General features: G+C 39.9%; 1 protein-coding gene across 6 annotated transcripts in view; it reads left to right on the top strand.

Annotated features, from left to right (window-relative positions):
• Window positions 1-15,444, top strand: part of TBL1X (transducin beta like 1 X-linked) — a 199,109-nt gene that overhangs the window by 49,665 nt on the left and 134,000 nt on the right. For 2 of the 6 annotated variants that reach the window (XM_084844236.1, XM_084844237.1), the window contains exon 2: window positions 1,737-1,815. The exons of 3 other annotated variants lie outside the window; for them this stretch is intronic. The gene's annotated coding sequence lies outside the window, so the exon portion shown is untranslated. Of the gene's footprint in view, window positions 1-1,734; window positions 1,816-15,444 lie in introns of those variants that run through there. One more of the 6 variants, XM_084844232.1, reaches the window with a different exon arrangement.

The raw sequence follows: 15,444 nt of genomic DNA, 5'->3' as shown, positions 1-15,444 counted from the left end.
AAAGCAAAGCAGGAGCAAATGGATTCATTCACATTGTAGTTTAATATGCCAGGATTCTTGGCTTAAAGTGACTTGCGAATGATGCCAGGCAGTGAGCTTTGGCCATCTTCAAAGTATTGACAAAAGCAGGGGGACTTTCTTAGACAGTGGATGAGATTGTGAAGCTAAGGCTTATACTTCAGCTCAGTCAGCACTAACTTGTCATAGATAAATTGGAAGGAACAAATTTTTCCTGTATAAATAGTAACCATTGTCATCAGAAGCAGTTGGTTACTACTCTTGTCAAGGGAAAGCAGCAGCTGTTCATAGTGAACGTGTCGAGTAGTTAAGTGATGATTTAACAGGACTACTGAATTGTTCTCCTCTCCAAAATAAAATTGAATCCATGTAACCACATGGTTGAGCCTGCGCAGACACACTTGATTCATAGAGCTTTCTTATTATTAGAAAAATGCATCCATGTGGAAGCCACTTTCAGGACAATGGAAGGCCAATGATACATGGGACATGGGTGTTGTTCAGTCCTGCCATTCTTAACTTCTGTATCCTGTAACATATATTATATCTCTTCTTGCCCTTTTTGATGGGGAGGGTTCATTTTAATGTCCTGTTGTAGCATATAGATTTATGGAACCAGAATTTACCTCTAGATCTTACTAAATTCAGTATTATGTATTTACAACTAGCTTTAGAATGGGAAAATGCTATATAACAGCAAAAGCAAAAGTAAAACTGTTATCCTAAGCTCCGTATTTACAGCCAAGATGTTGTTATGGTGGAACAGAATTCTTATGTTCATTTCTGATAATCCTGTGTTCCTAAATGCATTTTCTCATTTTTCACAAATGCTCCCAATGGAAGATGGGTGGTATAGAGCTGCATACTAAATTGTTTTTTTTTTAAGTCATCCGATAGTTCATGGTGCCAATGTTGTTGAAATGGTTATTTAAAAATGTTAGTTGAGTGTAAATGTAAGGCATGAGATTATCATAATTTAAACAATAAAAATGCAAAATTTAGCAATTACTATCCATAGTAGCAGGCATGGCATTGTTAAATATGCCTTTAAATAAAAGCACAAAAATTATATTGGCCTTGCACCCAGATCAGGTCAGAAGTACTTTATAAGATATATCTATGCTCAAAGCGTCTTTCAATTTTACACTTTAAAAATGATAATAAAAAAGGGCACAATGGCTACATTCACAGAGGAGGAAGGGGAAGAAGGTCGGCATTATGAGATTGAACGTTGGGGTGGCATTATGAGATAATGCCAATATCAAACCATGGATTGACATTATGAGATTCAACCTTGGTCTGCCATACTCCCTTTCCCCCTTCCCTCCTCTGGGTATGCGCAGAAAACTTGCCTGTTTCGACTAAATGGGAATTTATGGTGTGCACAAACTGGGAAGTTTCTTACCTCTGCATGCAAGGGAGTGGAGAGAATGTGTGAATGTGAGACTGATGCCTCTCATTCTCATAAAGCCAAACCATAGCCTGGCACTATATCTGAACACATCTAACATGTTCTGTGTAATTTGACATCTACTTCGACAGAAAGCAAAATATGAAGAAATGAGAAACTGTGAACTATCTATGCCAAGAACATTCTGAGTAGCCTATTTTTCTTTTATGATATTCTTGAATAATACAATTTTAGTTCTACTTATTTGTTCTTTAAAGTGGTCTGAGTGGTTTTTATGAAACTGTTCTTGTTGTTATGTCTTGGACAGGGTATCTAAAAATAGAAAACTGGCCTGAAGTGAAATCTGGGAAAGCTGGGGATTTGGCAGCATTCCCCCCTCTCCTGGAGTAAGTAAATTATTGAAATTATCTTCCTATTGCATAATTACAATAGGCATGACCAATTGAAACCAATGGAGTTTAAAACTGTTTAACTATTGTTGGAATATGCACAGTGTTTTCTGTGCTTGAATATGTTAACACAATCAATCAATGTTAACACCATTGGGAGCTATAGGGTGGGTTTCATGTTTAATGAAATGGAGCTTTCCTGCTGTTTTTATCCAAGAACTGGGCAAACGTTTGACTTCCGGGTTATATCAGGAGTCTGCTATCAGTGGGTATCTTTAAATGTATTGCCTCAGTATGATTTAGTGTTCTGTGGAAGCGCCCTGTGCCCCCTTACTACCTCATGTTACATCTGAACCCAGCAACCTGTGGTTTGCACAAGCCCTCCAATTCCTTTATGTGGTTTGGCATCACAGGTGAGCCAACCCAGTTTAATAAACACATCTCACTTCATGTGTTCATTACCATTGGTTGGTATTTATTACCATTAATATTTATTGATTGGTGTACCAATGGCATTACCTACCATCAAGGTAATACTGCTTGTGTTATTCTGCTTGTATTTATTGAGACTGAGAGAACTGCAGAAAGAAAGTTGAAGAATCCAGGATTCATAGGATTAATGTCAACCTTCCCCAACCTGGTGCCCTAATGTTGTGTTGGATTACAACTCCCATTATCCCTAGCCAGCATGCATTGCCTGTAGTTATGTATGTTATCCAACTCAGGATGTTATCCTAAAGTAGGTGTAATATACAGCACAGTTCTTCTAAGAATTAAAATCCTAGCTTACATGTCTTACTGTAGGGTCTGGATCTAAAACAGGGTTGGAAAACCCAACAGATTATCCCTTGGTGGTAAACTGTTGGGGGCTGCATGCCAGTGTTGGGCGTGCCAAAGACAAAAGTGGGGCCACCCCATTAACCTCTTCCTCCCCATCTAGTGAGCTGCTGGGAAAGGAATAGATTGCCAGAGGTCTGAATTACTCGCTTGCAGAGGGCTTTTGAAACAAGGCTGAAGGCCACAAGCTGCCCACCCCTGACCTAAAGCGATTGGTCGTGTTCCTAGAGTAGATGTGACATTTGCAATGGCCCGATTCAGGCATTCTCAGTCTGGGAACACTGATTTCCCAGCGTTCTGGCTCACATGGCAGCCTCCATGGATACAGGAAGCTCTCCTCTTCAGAAAGTCACCCTCCATGCGTGAATGTGAAGAGGGAGGCGGTCAGGGCTAGCATGCTTCCTCTCGTCATGTGCTCTTTTACCCGCATAGGGAATGCCTAAATAGGTCTTCCATGAGCAACCTCTCCTGGAAATGTATCTCATGGAATTCAGTTAATGAGACTTAATCCCAGGTAACTGTGCAAAGGTTTTGGTTTTATTTATTTTATTTATTTGAGGGACTTTTTGGAAAAAAAGGAAAAATTAGCTGTTTGGAAAAAAAAGGAAAGGTTCCTCCTGTGCAAGCACCGAGTCATTGCTGACTCCTAGAGGGACGCCGCTTTCACTGGCGTTTTCATGACAGACTGTAGCAGGGTGGTTTGCCATTGCCATCCCCAGTCGTGACTACCTTTCCCCCAGCAAGCTGGGTACTCATTTTGCCGACCTTGGAAGGATGGAAGGCTGAGTCCTGAGCTGGCTACCTGGGACTCAGCTTCTGCTGGGATCGAACTCAGGTCGTGGGGAAAGTTTCAGTTGCAATACTGCCACCTACCACCGTGCGCCACACAAGGCTCTTTAGTTAGCTGCTTACAATACAATACAATTTAGTTAGCTGCTTACAATACAATAAAACAATAAAATCATGATAAGACAAGACAAATTGCAATGAAGCAACATAAAAATAAAACCACAGCAATTTTAATTTTTAATTCTGTTTATTCAAACCTTGGTTTACTAATTTCTTTTCCAGTTTTGAGTTGTGTCGTGACAGAAGCATTCATAATAAATAGTAATTAACACAACAACTGACTCCTTAGCTTTCAGTGCTACCAGTTAAAAATGTGTTCTTGCAGATAATAATTGGCCCCCATGAATTAGCTAGCTAAACCTTAGATGATTAATATAGTGATTAAACCAATGAAAGATTGCAGCCATGGCTAAATGTATTTCTTGTTTCTTATTAGAATTCCTGTATATTTTGCTGAATCTTGGTTGGGGAATCCAATCCGTGTTTGGCCTTTGTGTTTAAATATATAGACACTGCAGCTTTACAAGGTTGTAAATGGGATAATTGATCATGACCACTGCTGGAGGATTTGAAAGCAGATGTGTTTCAAACAACAATCTGTTGTTTTACAAGCTCGTTTAGAGGTTGGATGTTTTAAGAGATTCCTAGGGACTGGAAGGTTTCTTTCTATGACAATGCTGTGCCTGTGATAAATGGAATAGTTTTATATTTGTCTGGATTTTGCTTGGCTCCAATCAAAAGCTGTTGACATATAATGCTAATTTTCCTTCTTGTACACAGAACATCTTTGTAGTGGAGAGCAGGTGCAGTTTTCTCTCTAAGTAAATTAAAAAAGCGACCACGGTTAATGAGTTGCTAAAGTGGTATTCTTTGACTGAATGTTGGAAAAAAGGGATGAGGAACATATGATATAAACAGAGTGCATCCTTTCCAGGTGACTGGAAAAGAGGCTTTTTACTGATGGGGCCAGGCCCAACGTGTGTGTGTGTGTTTGCTCTTTGATATATAGAAAGTTTCTCTACTGATCCTTTTGAGCAAAACCAGCTCCTGCTGCAGTGACTGGCAAAACAGAAGTAATTAGCGGCGGACTCTCAAAGGGGGAATCTGAGGCTCTGCTTTAAGTGCAATGGTTAACTTTTCTAAAATGAAAACCGTTACTGCCCCCCCAAATACTGGCACTAGTGTATTTTGTTGTTATAGTTGATAGCTCCCGGGTTTCAGGCACATAATTAGTAATATGTATGCATTTCAGTCAGGAAAATTGAAAATCCTAAGAATCAAAGGAAGGAGAGTGAGAACGTGCAGGTAGAAAGAAAGAGACATGGAGCTGGAGAAGTGAAATAGTGTACTGTTGACAGTACCTAAGTAGAGCTGTATGCGTCAATATAACAAGTGTCCTACTGTGCTGGAATACAAATGGGCTGTCTGTAGCAGGATACAGCGAAGACGTTTGGCAAAGAGAAATAGGAGAGCTGCTGGCGTAATGTAATTGAATTGACCATGTCTCTAAAGATCCAGCAAATTGTTTGTTGCAGCATTCATCATTGTAAGGCAGGCCAGAGAGCTTGCCAAACATATGAAATTTCTAATAAAAATAAATAAAAGCCCACTAACATGCAAATTGCTCTATTATGTTTGCAGGAACTGTAGCATTTAATTGATATTATATAACATTTATCTCGCAGGACTAATAGTTTCTTAGGCTACATTCTGAGGAACAGAGACAATGATTGCTGAAGTAATTTTTAAGAATTAGCCAATGTTATAAACCCTTAATGCTTGCACGAGGGTTTATAAAGTAGCTGGCACATTTCGCCACCTATAGTGCTATTTGAATATTCTGTTTCCTTCGAGTAAATGGGTGTGTTCGTGAAACTCAACTGTAATGGAACAAAACTCAAAAGTTTCTGAGATTACGTATGTGATGTACAAGCCCAATAAACATGGTGCTAAATGACAGCTGGTTGGCTAAATTCACTGTGGGGTTTTCTTCAGTGAAATTAACGTCTAGCCAGTTGCTATTTTTGCTGTGAGTTTACTGCTTCTGGGCATCACAAAATTGGTCAAGGGGGCTGTTTGGTTTTGTAACTTTTAAAAGTATGATATATTAAGTGGTCTGATATCTTTCCTTTGTGGGGAAATGGGAGGAACCTGTTGAAGTCTCTTTTTTACTAGCACACAGTTCCATGTTTGAATTTGCTGTCGTTTGACAGATGACACAACAAGCAGCAGCATATCTGAAACAGTATATGAACTGCTCAGGCTCAGTACGTGGGGAAAACCCTTTCAAGCCAGCTCCAGACCGAACGTAAATTGTATTCTGACCATAAATTGTATTCTGACCGGGGGGGCCTGGGCCATGCAGTGATGGCTCAGCAAATGAGAAGCAGTTAGCTTTCTAGATTGCCACATATGGAGAAGACAGGCATTTTGATTTCTTGCACCACTGAGCCCCTGATAAGGCTGGAAATTGGAATCAAAATAATTAGATTGGCTAAACAGCTCCTCATAAAGGAGCCAAGTTAATTAAGGAGAGGGGACATGCCCTTGTATTTCAAAACATGGCATTTTCTCTCTCTCTCTCTCTCTCTCTCTCCCCCCCCCCCCCCCCGGTCATGATGATGATAATGATAATAATGTTTGTGCTGGGAGAGTTAGGAAGCTGTGTTATGGTAGGCAAGCTTTCGTTTGCTTTTAAGCTATATGGAGAAAAGCAGTTGGATAACGGATACATTTTAAATTAGTCTATTTAACCTGAGTGGTGTAGTATTTCAGAAACCTCTTTTATGTGCTTTTACTTGAATGACGGTGGGAAACAACATTTCGAAAGATAAATATAAAACCAAAATGATAAAATGTATTTGTATACATAAAATGTACAGAAATCAGTAATCCCAGCTCCAAAGCACATTATTGTTAAAATATGCACGCATGCGCGCGCACACACATGTCTCCCTCACTCTTTGTCACACAAACACACACACACCTTTCCCCCCCATGCACTTTCTCTCCCTTACTCAGTCACAAACACACATAGGCCTCCCTTCCCTATGCCCTACGATGCCCATGAAAATTGTCCCCCAGTGCCAAGAAGCTTAGTAAAAAAAATATCAAATTTGTCCAAATGGGAACTTAAAAAAAAGAAAGAAGAAGAAGCTTCCTAGGAAGCATAGGGGAATCCTGGCCTCTCATTGCAGAAAGACTGTCTAGCAACCACATTCTCTATGGTTGGCCATCTTCATGCAGTGTTTCCTAGCAACTGTGCTCAGAGGGACAGCCATAGAAAGAGTGGATGCTAGAGCATTGTCTAGCAGACACTTTAGCAGTCATCTCAGAGTACTGATCTTAGAGAGTACAGCTACTAGAATGTAATTCTCTCCTATCAAAATGAGCAAAATCTACAGCTGCAAATCAGAAGTGGCAGGGGGAACTTTGCGGGATGGCTAGGGCACTTGGCAGGCTACAGGAGAAACCCCCTGGAGGACTTGATTTCCTTCTGTCCCGTTCCTGTCTCTGTTTGTTTGCTTATTTATTTATTTATTTTTTCTATACCACCCAATAGCTGAAGCTCTCTGGGCGGTTCACAAAAACTAAAACCACAAAGCGCAGTATAAAACAATACAAAATATGAAAGCTTAAAACCACAAAATAACAGTACAACCAGAATAAAACCTAGCAGTAATGCAGAGATTTAAAATACAGATTTAAAATACAGATTTAAAACACCAGATCTAAAAGATTAGGAAGTTTATATATCAGGATTGCAAACTTTGTTCACACTATGCTTTGCAACCCTGGTTTGTTGGCAAACCATAAGCTACACAGTTTGCCCTGTTCAGATGCAACAACAAACTATGGTTTACTGCTAAACTGGGAACAAGAATGACCAAGAGGAGATGGAAGCGAAACCACATCTTTCATTCATGTAGTGAAGGGATGGTAAACCTCAGGCCTCTGGGCTAAACCTGGCCCAAGTGGGGTCCCACTCAGGCTCTCCAGAGTTCCCCAGATGGCTGCATCCCCTTTCCCCTGACCACCAATGATTTGGTGGTTTTCCAGCTTTTGTTTATTTTTATTTTAAAAATTTACTTTATTTTAAAATTTATTTTAAAAATTTGGCCGCCTTTCAGGGCAGAAGCCCTCCCAAGGTGACTTGCACGTTCTTTCCTCTAAAAGATTGAAATGCCTCTCCTAAGGCTTGGTTACTGGCAGTAAGAGCTTTAAGCTTAAATATGCTGGCAATTTTGGAATTTTGTCCTTGTCCCTTTTGCCTTTGGCCCAATGTCCCCCTGGAATGTGGCCCCCCCAAACTTGTACGAAATTGAATTTAGCAGGGATGGGGAAAAAAGAAGTTCCCCATCCCTGATGTAGTGCCAAGCCATAGTTTAGTGTTCCAACCAAACCAATGCCTTATGGCCATCTCTTTCAGTAACATCTGCCTTAATTATTTGTAGATCATGATAACGGGTAACCATGTTGCCTCCCAACTTCCTGAATAGCCACAAGGGCACTTAGTAGGCTGCTGGAAGAATTTTCTCCCTGAACTAGCTCAGCATGAAACCTGCACTGTTGGTCAGCAATGAATCTTGATTTTGTGGGAATAATGTTCTCCAAGTAAACACTAGTTTGCTGTTGGTGACTCAAGGCTTCTTCTTGCATCCATCAATATACACTTGGGATATATGCAATTTCTTCAGTAGAAGTGATGAAAGTGTAGGAAATGATGTGTTGTAAAATAGCCCAGAGGCTTCTAGCTCTCCAAAGGTGTTTTCCAAGACTTGGGCTGCAACACTGAAATTAGCCCTTTTGTGGAGGTAGTAACATGGTGCGGTGTCTGGGATTTTCACTCTGTTTTAATTAAAGAGTATAGTATGGAAACAATATTTACTGTTAACAGCCCTAAGTGTTATTGCTGAATAATGTTGCCATACTGCATTCTAAAGAACATACATCACCCTACTGTGGTGTAGACCCCATGATCAGTTCCCCCATCCCCATCACCTGTGAGAACATACAGTTGCCAATAGGCTTGCAATACACTGGGAATTCTCTGCCAGCGAGTATTATATGAATTAGTTCCTTGATGTGGCACCCGTTCTAAATGGCCATCATAGTTTGCATCCCTGTAATTTTTTCAGAAAAGGAGATACAATGATTACACAAATCACAATGGCCACATGTATAGGCCCTATACGTAATTTTTTTCTGCACGATTCTTGATGAGCACAAGCCCAATGGCACATCCATGAGCTCAGACCATTACATGGAACCAAGCCCATGTTCTGAAAACTATTTGTGATACGAGTTTAGGATTTTAAATGATGTGCGTATTTAAAGCCAGCTACAATTCTGTTAGGTATACCTTGTCAGGAGAAGCTGGTAAGTATTATCTCTAATTGTTTAGTGAGAGATTATATTACAACTGATAGTTATAATGGTATGGAGGGAGCAATCCTATGGCCACTAGACAGTGGCTAGATGGCCGTAGGATATGTTGTTTTCTGGGAACTGACCTCAGAGCCCATGCTGTGAGGTCGGTTCCCAGAGAACCGACCTTCTCCCACTTCTGCATTGTCTTGGAGTCAGCGTGGAACAGCCCTGTCCTCTGCGCTCGCAAGAGGAATGTGGAGCGGCTGGAAAGGGGCGTGGCTGGGGGCATTCCAGGGCGGGGAGGCCGGAAATGCCTGTACGTGTCGTACAGCAGCTTTCTTCCCCATTCTGTCCTCCTGCGGCTTGACAGCCGCAATCGGCTGTCTAGCCAAAAATGCAGGGCAGGAGAAGCGCGGAGGGAACGATCCCCTCCATGCATCTCCTGCTCTGCTTTGGATAGGCGGTTGCCTCCAAGTTTGGAGGCGGCCGCCTGTCTGGATAGGAATGCGCCCTTGATTGTCTACAACTAGAACATTTTTCATACAGTTGTATATGCCTTCTCAGCAGTTTAGATTTGCAAGTGAAGCTATAGTTCAGATTCCTTCACTGTGGAGGCCAGATTGGTCTCTGCAAGAAACAGGGCTTTTTCCTTTGTGGCCCCAGTGCTTTTTAATGTTCTCACTCAAAAGGCTCAGTTACCTCACACTTTGCATCTTTTCAAAGGGATGTCAGGACCTTTCATTTCCAGGGGGACTTTGACTTGACTGGTTGATTAGTACTGCTGCTGCTATTTTTTGTACTGCTGATTTTTATTAGGTTTAATTGGTCTTATGTATTTAAAACTTTTTATTTCTACATAATCACCTTGGATTTTTTTTTAATGCAAAGCAGTATAGACAACTTAAAATAAGCAAGTTAAATGTTTATTACTGTGCAGGTAGCAATACACATGTTTTACAATACAATTTAAGATTACTTGTGGAGTTCTTGGGAACCTTTTTCATTTAATTGTTTTATGAGGTTTATGGCTGGCAAAGAGATCTAAATTTACATAATCCAAAAAAAGACTCTTGTGGGCTGTGTTTTACATTTGGATTCAGAAATATGCCTGACAAACCCTATTTATAGATCAATGTACTATCATGAATATCCTTTCCTGGTTTGCATATAGTCAAGGAAGTTTAAAAAACTAATTCATTTGTTAAAAGCCAAAATTCATTCCCACCCCCAGTATACACAATCAGTCTTAATTCTAATTTTAGCTAGTGGCTGTTGAAGATTACTTGGGTTAGTAAGATAACCTAAAATACCAACATTTCAGTGCAGTAAGACTTGGGCGCATAAAATCTCCTTCATACAAGTGGTGTGCAATTCAATTGTTTTTGAAGCTTTTCTTTAAAATTGGGTATCATCACATTCTGAGCGCACATATTTTTGGGAAGGGAAGGAAATTGAAAGTTGTTTATAAAGTGATTAACACTAGGATGTTGCTGGAACAACAAGGAGCTGTTTTGTGCTGCCTCACCCTCTTCTCCCCCCCTCCCTGCCCCAATTCAGGGATCAAAAGAAACACAAACGTTGAGCAGAATGCACATGCATATTTGGGTTCATGCTAACTTGGGTAGTGGGGTAGTCAGGCTGTGTTCCTTGTTTAAAGATCTGAACAATGTGATGTAGGAAATTTTACCATGGAAATATGCCAGAAAATCTATCTAAATCTGTTCCACCCTTTGTGAAACTACAGGGTGCGTCTTGTATGTCCACAGCTGCTTCTCTCAAGTAAGGATTTGTACTCCAGGACAGTTTATAGGTTTGGGTCCTCAGTCACAAATGTTCTGTTTATGAACAAATGCAGCGTTTTCCAAGATAACCAAATAACACTTTTCCAAGTATTATAGGTGGATGTTATCATCCTGCCTTTTTATTTAGTAGACTGTATCATTAACATCCCATTCTTGCTATTATCTGGGTCAAAGTACAGAGATTTCCTCCTTCCACTTTCTGGTTGGCCAATAACAAGCCATTTTTATAGTCCTGCAAGCTTGCCAGCCCCCCCAGTCACAGGCCAGTGAAGGCTCCTTTAGGGAAATAAACACTTGCTTTTTCTCTGACAGCTGCATTGGCTATTCAGAATGCAATAATTTCCCTGTAGCCTTTCTACTTCAAGCAAATCTGCTTGAAGATAGCAATGACTGTATAAAGTAGGGTTTAATGTGATAGACCACTGACAGAAATTCTGGTTGGTGCAGAAAACAACGGTCCATTTTAGAGCAGTTACAGGATGCTCTGACATCTTTTGCAATTCTAGTGGTTTAAGGAGCTTACAAAATTTAATTGAAGTCCTGGTAATGACTTAGGTCCAACCCAAAATCTGCTATCTAGTGTCCAGGCCCAGCTCAGAAGCAATACTGTATGTATGAATCAGTTTTTAATGCAATATCTCTGTGTATCAGTTCTTAGATGCTTTGAAGACAAAATAGCCATGATGGTCACAGACCCATGTGCAGTATTGGATCTGCCATCAGATCCCTATAAAATGAACCTGGGCCAATTTGAAGTGCAGCATGGGATAAGAAAGAGAGAGAAGCAGAAACCTCTACCCACATTGCTCCCCAAATTGTTTTAAAGTTATCTTAAAGACTAGGTTATCTTATAGGTTAGGTTCTGTGAACCAAATTCACCACCATCAGGTGTAAAGCAACTTTTAAAGAGTAGTTTCTCCTAGAAGAGCACAAGTGGAAGCACAGATAGAAAAGCAGTCTTCCTTCCATGCTACACTTTAAGTGGCTACCGCCTGCAAACATCTTTTGAGTGCCAGTGTGATGTAGTGGTTAGAGTGTTGGACTGGGACTCGGGGGACCTGAGTTCTAGTTCCCACTCTGTCATGAAGCTCACTGGGTAACTTTGGGCCACTCACTGACTAACCTGCCTCACAGGGTTGTTGTGAGAAGAAGAGGATTCTGTATGCTGCCTTGGGCTCCTTGGAGGAAAGGTGGGATATTAATGTAACAAAACATTTTTTTTTCTGCAGAACTTTTATTGGGAGCTGCCATCACCATGTCCAGATACACCCGTAGTATGTAGCATTCAGTTTGGAAATATGGCCCGGATGCCTCTTGTCTTGACAGATAATTATGAAGCAATAGTTTTCATCTATAGCCTAAAATTTGAGGCCCAAAATGAAAGTGGATATAACAATAAGTGCTGGTGGGGGCTAATGCCATCAGGTCAACTGCTGTAGAATTGTGGTTTGTCTCCTTTGAATCTGGGACTGTTCAGTGGAATTTGTTCACTTCCTAAAATAACTCATGCCCCAAAATATAAGCAGTAGCTGTATATAAAAAGGACTAACTTCTAAGAGAAGATCTTGGAGATCCTAAATATTCATCTCTATCTATTTTGAATGGTAAGGTAATGGTTTTGCTATGTGCAGATGAAATAACGCTTATTTGTCTCACCTGAAGACAGCTAAGACATCTTCTTAAAAAGTTTTGGATTTTTTGTCATTAAGAAAATCCAGTAGTTACCGCCAAACTAAAGGAAGGTAAGGAATCAGAAAAATTTGAGTGGCATATGAACAGGTCTAACATAGAACAGGTTAATAGTTTTAATTATTTAGAGTTCTTGTTTAGTGAGTGATTATCATGTCAGAGGCTACACCAGCTGTGGGATTTGTTACTTCCAGTGGTGACCCCCCCCCAACTGTGGAATGATCTCCCCAACAAGGCCCTCCTGGCGGCAACATTGTTATCTTTTTGGCGCCAGGTTAAGAGCTATCTCTTTTCTCAGGCATTTGGCAGCAATGATGAGTTTTTAATCAGTCCTGGATTTGTCTTATGTTATGGCTGATTGCTCAGTGTTGTTTTTAGATATATGTTGTCTTTGTGTATACTATTTGTTTGTGTGTTTTATGTAAATGGTTTTTAAACTTTTACACAGTATTTTAATGTTGTTGTTTTTAACTGTAATTTCATTTTAATGTTTTTAATATTTGTAAACCACCCAGAGAGCTTCAACTATGGGGTGGTATAGAGATGATGATGATGATAAATAATAAAAACAGTAATAATACTACGGTAGTATCCCAATTAACCATTATCTCTCTCTCCGTGTGTGTGTGTGTGTGTGTGTGTATGGTCAGATGAGAATTTGTTAAATTTTTTAATGTCCTCTCAAGTTCCCAGAGAGAGTTTAGATTTTTGATGGAATTTCTTAGTGAGCTGATGGGGCTTACAGGCCTTTAAAAGGTCTATTATTTGCAGTCTGGTTTTCATAGGTTTGTTACTTTTAAGACAGGCTTCTTTTGCAGTAGTTGCTGAGAAAATAAGCTACAAGCTGGTAGAAACAGTTGCAGCTTCTTGAAGTGGGGGACCGTTTGGTATGAATCACGGCCAGTGCTTAATGCTATGTGTCCTCATTGTCTATTGATATATTATTTCCTAAATGTCTTTGTGACTATAGGTCATATAACAGTTGTATTATATTTTGTTATATCAGACTGACAAAGGCTTTCCCTTCTGAGTTTGGATGCGAGCATAGTTTCTGCAAACAACCTCTGGTTTTAAGCAAGCAATGTAAATTATGATGCTTCTAAATTATCGGCTGCCAGATAAATTAGTCATAATCTATTATTTCTTCTGTCTGTTCTCCATCTCTTATTTTGTCCAATAGAATTTCCACTACATTTTCCCTGTTACGCTGAGCCAAAACTTCCCCATTAAGTTTCTCTGTCATTTTACAGTCTAGTCTTAATTGCACAGATCATGGTCCCTCAGTTATTTTATGTTCTTCATTTTCTCCTATTGAATCAAAACACATTGAAAAGTGGATCTTGCCTTAATTCCAAGCCTTGATCCTTTTATTGCTTTGTGCTTTATGATTACTAATGTGTGGTAATATAATCACATATCAATCCCATCTTTTACTGTATGCCCTCATTTTTCTGCATTTTCCACTGAGCCCTTTTCCCAAACCTGCATGGTGACACAGCAAGTTCAGATTGAAACATGTTATGAGACAAACCCAAAATTCTCATATTCACTAACATGTCTTGTCCTCTTAAAAAAAAAAAAAAGAATGAACCTGTCTTAAAACATTTATCAAGTACAAATATGATGTCTACATTTCACATGCCTTGCACAGATGCATGTGATGGACAACATCAAAAGTATTAAAGAATTAAAGCCTTTCTGAGTACATCGGGGGGGGGGGAGATGTACTTTGAATTAACATGTAATGCTCAAGGAAATGCTCCAAAATGAAGGAGAGCTATCTCCTCCTATCCCTCTCTCTGTTTTTTATTTGTCTTTACTAGATGGATTAACGTGGAAGGTAGTTCCGATTTGTTGGATGGTTGAGAACAAACCTTTCTGGAGGGTTCACCCATCTGAATGTAGATTCCTGTCAACAGAAAGAGTCAGAATGCTTACAACCTCAGGGTTTTAGGCTAAAGTTTCACAGTTTTGAAGTACGTGGATCTCTGGGGAGGGATTCATTTCTGGACTTTGGACAAGACATGGAAGCAAAGACACAGGGAGTATGAATGGGTCACTATAATTCAAAAGCGTCTTGGCATGAGAATCCAAACAGAAGGGGCTTTATGTCTTTCTCACCAGGTCCATCTCCAGCCACCTTGTCCATTGTAAAGTTTAAACTACCCTCTTTAGCTTGGAAATAGTAGTACTCTTTACCGGGGCAAAAATATCTAGTGACATGTTTGTCCATCAAGCACATTTGACAAAACTCTCCTAAGGTGGCAACAGGTATCTGGTTAGCTAGTGTGCAAATAGAATGCTGGACTAGATAGGACTTCGGTCTGATCTAGCACAGCTCTTGTGTTTTACATTCTTATGAGGGGTGACAAAGTATTTATTTTTTAAAAAATGAAAATTGAAGTAGAACTTTTCAAATTAGTGACAGCAAACAATTTATACTGCCAGGAGCCCAATTAAATATGTTGTTGTAATATGCTACTGTAATTAGCTTGTACACATTTTATATTAGCATAATGGCCTTTGATCAGGGCAGTAACAATAATACATATCTGTTTCTGAGGTGTTGCTGTAGTAGTAAACATGTAGCTCTGTGTAGGATCACAGTACTTCTCTTAAAGTGAAAAATTAGGCTCCACTTCCTTGTTTCTCTTTTTGGGGGTGGGATATAGCTCCAAGTACACTAGCTGGGTATGCAAATAAACTGTAGGAAGGGAGAAAGGGATATTCTGAACCAACAAGATGCATAAAATGCATGACAACTCCTCTTAGGGTCCTACTGTTTTTACTTTTTGCTTATTTGTTCCTACCAGCTTGAAGAAGCAAGTTCTGATTTGGTGAGGGAATGGTGCTGACTGTTTCAGAAATGCATTTAATTGTCATCAGCATGTGGTAGGACAATTTTAAAGAGAGAGAACTTTTAGCTCTATGTTTATAAATAAGAGAAGAAGAATTGATTGCATGAGGTCCAGGCAATAATGGGACGTGTTCTCCTCAGACTTGTCCCCTACCAGGTGATAAAATCACAGAGACCAGGTGCTTAATTTTTGGTCTGCTCTGTGCTAGGGCACCCTGCCTT

Source organism: Heloderma suspectum, chromosome 3, assembly GCF_057233095.1.
Source record: "Heloderma suspectum isolate Gila_16-S chromosome 3, 16-S_ref, whole genome shotgun sequence".
Taxonomy (NCBI): Eukaryota; Metazoa; Chordata; class Lepidosauria; order Squamata; family Helodermatidae; genus Heloderma; species Heloderma suspectum.
Note: the sequence above shows the minus strand (reverse complement) of the source record. Positions and strands in the feature narration are given on the sequence as shown.